This window comes from Lontra canadensis, unplaced genomic scaffold (assembly GCF_010015895.1).
Source record: "Lontra canadensis isolate GAN:19392208 unplaced genomic scaffold, GSC_riverotter_1.0 scaffold37, whole genome shotgun sequence".
NCBI classification, from domain to species: Eukaryota; Metazoa; Chordata; class Mammalia; order Carnivora; family Mustelidae; genus Lontra; species Lontra canadensis.
This window is the reverse complement of record NW_022631031.1, coordinates 3286025-3295133: the sequence shown is the minus strand read 5'-3', so window position 1 is coordinate 3295133 and position 9109 is coordinate 3286025. Positions and strand designations below refer to the sequence as shown.

Here is a 9109-nt window from a genome sequence, read left to right as displayed (position 1 = left end):
ATAAATCTAATGGCAACTAAATTAAGTTCTTGGTTAATTGAAATAATAGGGATATTATAATAAAACATATGTTCATCTGTGCAGTTTTCAGATTTTGTGGCCTTAAAATATCTTAAAAGATTTTTTTGTGCCTGTTTTATTTTTTTTCAGTTTTATTACAAAAAATTTCTAGTAAGTACAGAAGTACCAAGTCATGAGAAGTACCATGCAGCTTCAACAGTCATCACTTCAAGGCCATTCATATTTCATTTATATCTCCATTAATCTGAAGTAAATAACAGATATATTATTTCACACCTAAATATGTCAGCACTATCTCTAAAGCAAAAGAATGGGAAGCAAAACGTTTGGTGTCTATACCTAGCTCATTGGGTGGCAGTCTCCTGTATATTCAATTTTATAACTTGGAAAATACGAGTTTACAGGAGGTTGCAACAAAATTTCCTCTTTAACCACAATAAAAAAGGAAGTAATTAAATCCTCATGTGGCTCCACAGCAGAGAGGCTCAACCCACAAATCCAGGCCGCCGGCATTTCATTCTCTAGAAGCACAAGGCACAGTCAGAAAGCACTTTCTTTCAAGGCTGGAATCCCAGGTACAGTCCACAGGACCCATCCTTTTACACGCTTTGCAGCTCTTCACTGCTCCTTCTTCCCGGAAGTCACCGCCCACTAGGTCCCGGCAGCCCCCTCACCGACTCTGCGTTTCCAGCCGCGTGCGCTCTTGGACACCCTCAGCCTGGGATTGGGAGCATGCGCGCTGGGCATCCCCGGCTCTCCCGATATTCCCGAGATTCTCGTCTGGCACTTCTGGGAAAGGCAACAGTTTGGCCCGCCATGTTCTTCTCCGAGGCGCTCCAGGCCAGCAAGGCTGGCCTTAACTGTAAGGTAAGGAGGTTCAAAATGAGCTTGCGCACTGCTCTGTGTGCCTAATTATTGAAAAATAACTTTTTTTCATACTGGGACAAAAAGGATTTTTTTGGTTGCACTTTAAAGAACCTTCACAACAACAACAACAACAGAAAGTAAATACTGCTTTAAAAGTAAGTTGCTTTTTTTCACACTTGTTCTCCTCTGCTTTTGCAACTAAAACAGCTACAGGTATATCCTTCCCTTCTTTACTGCTGAGGAACCTGAAACTGAAAGGTTTAGTTACATAAGGTCTAGAACTTTAAAATTAGAACACCATGGTTGGAATCTAGGGCTTTTATCTTCATAGCCCATGCACGCTGTGGATCTGTGGCACGTAAACTGTCATGGCCATTTCCGGAGCACATGACAGTCATCGCTAATCAATTTCAACACTCTTTTGCTCCTTGCTTCCATGTCATCCCAGAGTCCTTTTCTATCCAGTACTTTAAGAAGCCATTACCAATCAATTGGCGTTGGGTACAACTTAAAATTTGTTTTTTTTTTTTTTTCCCCCCTGGTCCTTGAAGTTTCCACTAGAGCAGGATGCCTCTTGAGAAATGATTAAATAGTGGCTACTTCCCTGATGGGCTGGGGTTTAAAAATATGAAAACCCAGACTGTCATCTAGCTGATTAATGTTTTCAAAGTCTTACGTGAATAAATTTTAAATAGATTCTGTTCAGTGTATCAACTGCTATCTGGAAACATTTTTCCTTTTTGGAAAGCTGCTTTGGGACAGTTCATTAACATGACCCAATAAATTAGTGATTTTGCAAACTAAAGAGTACTTTAAAACATTTAAGTGCTCTAAAATAATGCAGACTCCCCAAGTGCTCTCAGGGAGCAGGTTATGTGTCAGTAGACTCAAGGAAGGGATTAAAAAACTTGTTAATTTAAGGCTCTATCAGGATGCGGTTAGGAAACAAACAGTGCCCAAGGAAAAGCTCTTTCAGTTTGAGTGGGTTGGTAGCGGCGGATGAGGTCCTGAACTTAACATATTCTGACTTCAGCAGCTGTGCCCATTAATGGTGGCAGCCATGGTGGAACTGATTGGGCTTGAAAGATCTAGTACTAGCGGTACCTAGGGGCATGTTCTCCATCATGAGGGGATATGATTTAAGTATTTGAAAAGTTTATTATTTTCACTGAAACATACTTTTCTTAATGGGTCATAATTATGTTTCAGCTAGAACTGATGTATGATTGTTTTCAACATTTTTTTTTCCCTGTGCCCCTCACATAGATGTGACATAGTCACATTGATAGTGGAAGAACATCAAAAGAGGAGGCTAACCAATGGCCTCAAATAAGTGATTGCATATCCCTCTAAAATCTGGGCATTCTTTCAGACTAAATTATCTGTAGGGAGAAATTGACTTAACTGTAATTTAAGTATTTCAAGATTTCTTTTTATATTGAGGTAGAAATAAACATCCTTTTCTTATTCTTGTCCAGTTGAAGTGATTAGAGATTTCAGGAAGTTCAATTAAAAAATTAAAAATAAAAGAAATCTCTGTGGTGACAAATATAATTTTTGAGCTACATCCATCTAATTTTTGTTTCTTTGCATCCTTTCAATTATTCTTTTTATGACCGGAGACATTTTGCATTGCCCCAGTTGTTTGAATGAAAAGTCAGGTGTGTGTAAATTAAGCATACTTTGCCTGAACAAAGTGTATAACAAGGCATCTACTGCCAGCTTTGCCTCACACAAATGAAAAAAATCTGGGCAGCTCAACAAAGCCTCTGTCAAATCCATGGGTTTCATAGTAGAGACTCTTGATGTGACTGAATATTAGGCTGCTTCTGTTTTGTGGTTTCCTCTTTGTAATCTTTGATGAAATGTTACTTGAAGTTTATGGGATTTTTCTCTCTTTTTAAAAATTCTTAATAAAATTATATGGCAAGAAATACAAAGCAACAAGGGAGAAATGAGACAAGTACAAATGGTAAAGCAGAATGCAACACTTAGAATTTCTGACAGTTGTCTTTGTGACTATCAGCAGGATACAGCTGGACATCTTTAGAATGTGCATAGAACTCACTGTCGAATTTATGAAAATCATTTTCAAATGATTGTCATGCAAGACCAGAATAAATGGTTTCTTCAACTCCCCATAACACTGTAAAGCTTAGACTCTCCTTTAAACCTTCAGGAAATTGTCTGATGACGGGATGCCAGTGATCCCTCCAGGAGAGACTAGTTCCTAACAATACTATATATTTTTGAGGATAGCAAAAACAAAAACAAAAACAAAAACAAACTAAAAAACCAACTATATATGACTAAGGACAAATGTCTGCATATGTTTGATGTCTCATATCCTTTGTCTTTACTAGTTTTCTCTTTCTTCACAGGCCTTCCTCTCTACCTTCAGATACCAGAGAAATGAATGTGTTCTCTTCACAGGTGAATCATATAAGTTCTTAATAAAATGTGGCCTTACCTAGGGTTCAGTCTGTGTTCTTCTACATGCAAATAATCTACCACTTGGTACTGCCCAGCATACTATTCAAACTAGCAAATATTTCTGGCTTCTTTTTGTCAAACATGGGGCTGCAAATATTTGGAGATATCCTTTTTTTAATTTGACCAGTAAAATAATTTTGTCCTTTTGTCCAGAAAATGAACATAGTTTCATAGAGGTTTAGAAATACACAAGTACACAAAAGCCTAAATAAGAGCCAGATATAAAGAAGCAATATCATCAAACTCACACCTGTAGCTATTAGTTCACATTATCTCATTTCTGCTATAAAAGTAAATCAAGAATTGGTAATCTTTAGATAGTCACAGCAATTTGAATTCCCATTTGAATGTGCTTGCTATTCATAAACTATGGGACAACCAAACACTTTGTAATCCCCAAAATCAACTAATACTGAATTTAAGATAGACCCCAGATGACTTTTCATCATCTTTAGAAAGAACACAAAGGTCTTAGATTTTAAAGCATTGACCTCAGTAATTTCCTCCTCATTTAATTTTATTCTAACAGTGACCACAGGAGATACGTATTATCCTTTCTTTTCCCAATGAGGAAGAGGAAAATAACCATGTAGGTAGAAACATCTGGATTTGAATGCAGGTTTGTCTGATTTCAAAGCATACTCTTTTCTGTAGCACTTGATATGGAGAGTTGGGAGTGTTGTTCTAATTTATCTGATGTACTCTTTTAAATATACTACTTTATTAAATGAGTTAAATCTCTGTTCAGAAATGACTGCTACTAGATCTGTTGTTAATATTTCTATTTAAATATATGGTATACTTTGATCTAAAATAGTCTGGAAAATCTACATATGAACAAATATACTTGAACGCTAAGTATGTGATTTCTCCCTAGGGAGATTATGGCAAGAGACAACTGAAATAAAATTGCTGACCAGTAACTTAATTCCAAGACATCTATCCCAAGAAAAGCATTCAGAAGAAAAAGAAAAAGACTTACAGAGGTATAAATTACAAATTTTTCTCCTTTTTTTCGTGTAATGCCAGGGATTGGGCAAGGGAAGACAAAAACATACTGTCTGGCAACAGAAGACTGATCATGTAAGTAAATCTCCCATCAATGTAATACAATATTTTCAGCCATTAAAATATGAAAGTTTTGAAGACTATGGAAATATGAGGTAATATCTTCAATTATATGTGAATTTGGGCAAGGAAGGTCTTAAAGATTATATTGAAGCAATAAAACAGTGAATGTATTACAGTGGCACAGAGTGGCAGGGTAAATTTTTTGCTTTAAGCTTTCTCCTTTTAAGGATGTGGGCAAAGGGGAACCCTCTTACACTGTTGGTGGGAATGCAAGTTGGTGCAGCCACTTTGGAAAACAGTGTGGAAGTTCCTCAAAAAATTAAAAATAGAACTACCCTGTGACTGGCAATTACACTACTGGTTATTTACCCCAAAGATACAGATGTTGTGAAAAGAAGGGCCATTTGCATCCCAATGTTCATAGCAGCAAGTTCCACAATAACCAAACTGCGTTAAAGAGCCAAGATGCCCTTCAGCAGATGAATGGATAAAGAAGATGTGGTCCCTATATACAATGGAATATTACTCAGCTATCAGAAATGATGAGTACACAACTTTTGCATTAGCATGGATGGGACTGGAGGAGATTATGCCCAGTGAAATAAGTCAAGCAGAGAAAGCCAATTATCATATGGTTTCACTTACTCATGGAACATAAGGAATAGCGTGGAGGATATTGGGAAAAGGAAGGGAAAAATGAAGGGGGGAAATTGGATGGGGAGACGAACCATGAGAGACTGTGGACTCTGGGAAATAAACTGAGGGTTTTAGAGGTGGGGGATGGGTCGGTCTGGTGATGGGTATTAAGGAGGGCATGTATTGCATGGAGTACTGGATGTTATGCATAAACAATGAATCTTGGAACACTACATCAAAAATATAATGGCATACTGTATGGTGACTAACATAGCATAATAATAATAATAATAAAAATATATAAAAAATAAATTTTCTCTTTTAAGTGTTATCAAAAAATGTTTAAAGTATTGTTTGAAAAAAAAGTTATTGGCATCTAGCTTTCCATATTGCAAATGTCAGGTGCAAAATTTAATATGATTTTGCATGTGGTTATATAACATTTATTTCATGTTGTCCTGTATAAGTAAGACATTCTATACAACACGGGAGGATTAGAGACAATGTCTTTTCTATACCTTATTCTATCTGCCATCTTAGAGGATAATAACTGAAAACTTTGCAAAGGGAGTTAATTGGTTAGATCACTTGCTCACTTGCCAAAGTGATCCACCTCGTTGACTTTAAGGACCAAACATACATATTTAAGTAAAAACAGTCTCTATTATGTAAAAAACTTGGTATATAATGGAGAATGTCTAAATCAAACTTACTGTGTTTTAGATTTATTTATTTTAGAGAAAAAGAGAAAAAGCAGGGGGAGGAACAAATAGAGAGGGAGAGAATCTAAGTAGACTCCCCACTGAGTGCAGAGCCCAAGACAGGGCTTGAGCTCAGGACCCTGAGATCATGACCTGAGCTGAAATCAAGAGTTGGATGCTTAGCCCACTGAATGACCCAGGTGCCCAAATCAAACTAATTTTTTAAAAATCTGTCTTAAGTGAGGCTTTTCCCTTGTTCCTATAGATATATAAAAGCAGTTATTAATATATTCTACTTATGATCAGATACATAAAATCCCAAAAGACTCACTAAAATATCCCAGAAATAAATGTACAGCTGAATTCATTATAAAAAGATGTTGAATTTTCCAGGGGTGGGGTGAACCCAGAGTCTTCCCTAAACTCTTTCTTTCTTTTTTTTTTTTAAAGACTTTATTTATTTATTTGACAGAGAGAGAGAAAGAACAAGCAGGGGAAGCAGCAGGCAGAGGGAGAGGGCGAAGCACCCGATGCAGGACTCCAGCCCAGGTCCCTGGTATCATGACCTGAGCAGAAGGCAAACAACCAACAGAGCCACCCAGGTGCCCCTTCCCTAAATTATTCTTAGTGTTCTTCTGTGTCAGTATTAGATCTGAAAACTACGAACTCTACAACTGGCCCTCATTCCTGCACTTAAATATGACAAGTGTGCACATATTTCTCCTCATGACTTTATATCATCAATGCAGCTCAATTCTTTCTTCTTAACTTTACTATCTATGCTGGTGGTCACGGATCTCAGGAACCACAGAAAGGTTTTAAAAGATAATTCCTAGACCCATATAGACAATATTCTGAAACCTCAAGAAAACCAATTTTTCCAAATTTCAAAAATATAGATCTTGGAGATCTAGTCAGGTACTCTACTCAGCTTTCAGAAATTAATTTTGGGGTTTTTTTTCAACACTAGGATATCAGTACCTCCTATGAACCTGATATCTGGGAGGAGGTCTTCAATCTATACTTCTTCAGGGATGTCCTAAAATCAAAGATCATACTATTTGGGAGAAAATTCCTGGAGAGATTTTGTGTTTCCATGGCCTGTTTAAAATTGGCCACTGAACCTTAGACCCAGTGACTCACAGCCCCACTGACAATTCAGGCACAGAGCCTGGGCAGCTCCATAATGGTTTTCTTCTCTAATTCCCCCTGTTTTTTCATCCATTCAGTCTACTTAAGAAGTTCTGCATCACAAGAACTATTTTTGCATCTTCCGTGATTCTGCTTGAAAGTCAGCTCCATAGGGGCACCTGGGTGGCTCAGTTGGTTAAGCATCTGTCTTTGGCTCAGGTCATTATACTACAGTCCTGGGATCAAGTCCCACATTAAGCTTCTTGCCCAGGTTATTTGACATGATGGGGTGGCTGTGAGATAGCAAATAGGTGGCAAGAATAAAAGCCCCATACTGTATTTTGAAATATTTTAATTTTTTTAAAGATAAACTTGATGACTTTCAAGCTCATCACCTTTTTTTATTTCTTTGTTAAAAAGCTCTTTTTCCACATATACTTGGATACTGGTTTCCTTTCACATGGAGATACTATACTATAAATGAAACTGGAAACAGCTTTTCCTATATTCTTTCCCATCTTTGTAAATCAATCTTTAAAGGAGGGATTTACTTTTCTTCCATTTTCTAAAGGATGACAAAGACCAATAAATGGCAGTCTCAAAGGAAAACCACAACTGATATAACGCCTAAAAATTTGTGAAAGAGAACAGACTTGAAGAAATTACTCTATTTCCTGATCGTGTTATCCATAAATGAAATGGCAGCCAGTTTTTTGAGATACTCCATGAGGAGGACCAATTTATATTAGCAGAAAATCATGTGTATCCTCTTATATAGTAGATTTTTCAAATGTGATAGATATTTGGTTAACTTCAGAATGTAGATTTTCTTTTTTCAGTAAATGATTAATATGACTCTATTAAGTTTCATACTGAAACAGTCAGTATATTAAAGGTAAATTTAAATACACATGTATGTACTTAATAAATAGTTATCATACTAGGAGCGTTGCTTGCTAAACACTCTCAAGATTTGTCCTTGGCCATGAACATCTCATGGGTGAATGAATATGAGAAAGAGTCCCCAGTGAAAAAGTAGAGTAAGTCACAATTATATATAAATAAGAACTCAGTCCAGTGGAAGAAATCTCATTTTTTCCAAACATAAACAGTTTTCGGAGCTCCTCTTTCCAGAAAGAAAGCTCAGCCATTGTCAAATAATATGCGGTGAGCTGAACTAACTTCTCTTATGTGAAGCCATAATTAGGGATACAGTCACCGATATTCAGAAACGTAATCTTCTCATTGGTGTCCTATACCTCTACATAAAATTGCGCTCTTGAAAAGGACAATGCAAAATGATAACTCAAAATCAAGATAGTTTCATTTAAGTCAGTTTAACTGAAGTATTCGGATTGTTTTGGCTTTACAAACCCAATCAGTTCCCTGGTGGGAGTCACCTAACTCCTTTCAGCAATAAAGTAAATTTAACCTACTAAATGTATATGCCTTGTGGTTCAAAGTTAAGATTAAAAAAAAAAAAAGTCCATTGTGGGCAAAGCCAATTTTGAGCCATTTGTGTAGTTGAGATGATGCCTATTTTTATAGAATTCAAACAAGGAACCTGACTTTTTTCTCTAATTTCAAACTTACATTATTACAAATAAAGTACCCTGAGCTACACAGATATGTTTCTCATTTTAGCACAAATTTTTAAGGTTAGATAATTGATTCTAAGCAAGGAATGACCACTTAACTTTCTTGTAATGACAAAATTCATTGTATAATTAGTAATTTCTGTGATCTGATAGAGTAATTTGGATTGTGTAATTTGGATAAAGTAATTGTGATTTGGATAGAGTAACTAAAATGAGGGATTAACAAACATCTTTGTACCCCAATATCACAATATTTCAGGACTAGAAAATCGTGGTACATTTAGAATGCTCTCATTTTACAGACAATGAAAGGCAGTATACTGTAATGGCTAAGAACAAAGTTTCTGGACTCAGAACTAGCATCAGATCAGATCTGCCACTTCTTGGACAGTATCTCTAGATAAAGTAAAAATTATTAATAGCATATAGCTTAACATTTATTGGATACTTAACAATGTTCAAGCACTGTGCTAAAAACCTTGTATTCATATTCTTAATGAATTCTCACAACTGTATGAGGTGTAGGTATTATTATCATCCCCAGTATGTAGACGAGGAAATGAAGCTTGGCAAATTTGCTTAAGTTGGTAG

General features: G+C 36.3%; 1 long non-coding RNA gene across 2 annotated transcripts; it reads left to right on the top strand.

Moving 5' to 3' along the window:
- Positions 1-855: 855 nt before the first annotated feature.
- On the top strand, positions 856-8908 carry LOC116874545. 2 transcript variants are annotated; one of them, XR_004384018.1, is made up of 4 exons: positions 856-888; positions 3270-3321; positions 4411-4464; positions 8821-8908. It is a non-coding gene; the product is annotated as an uncharacterized LOC116874545 (long non-coding RNA). The 2 variants fall into 2 exon arrangements; XR_004384017.1 differs by lacking the exon at positions 856-888 and adding an exon at positions 1011-1043.
- The last annotated feature ends 201 nt before the right edge of the window (positions 8909-9109 follow it).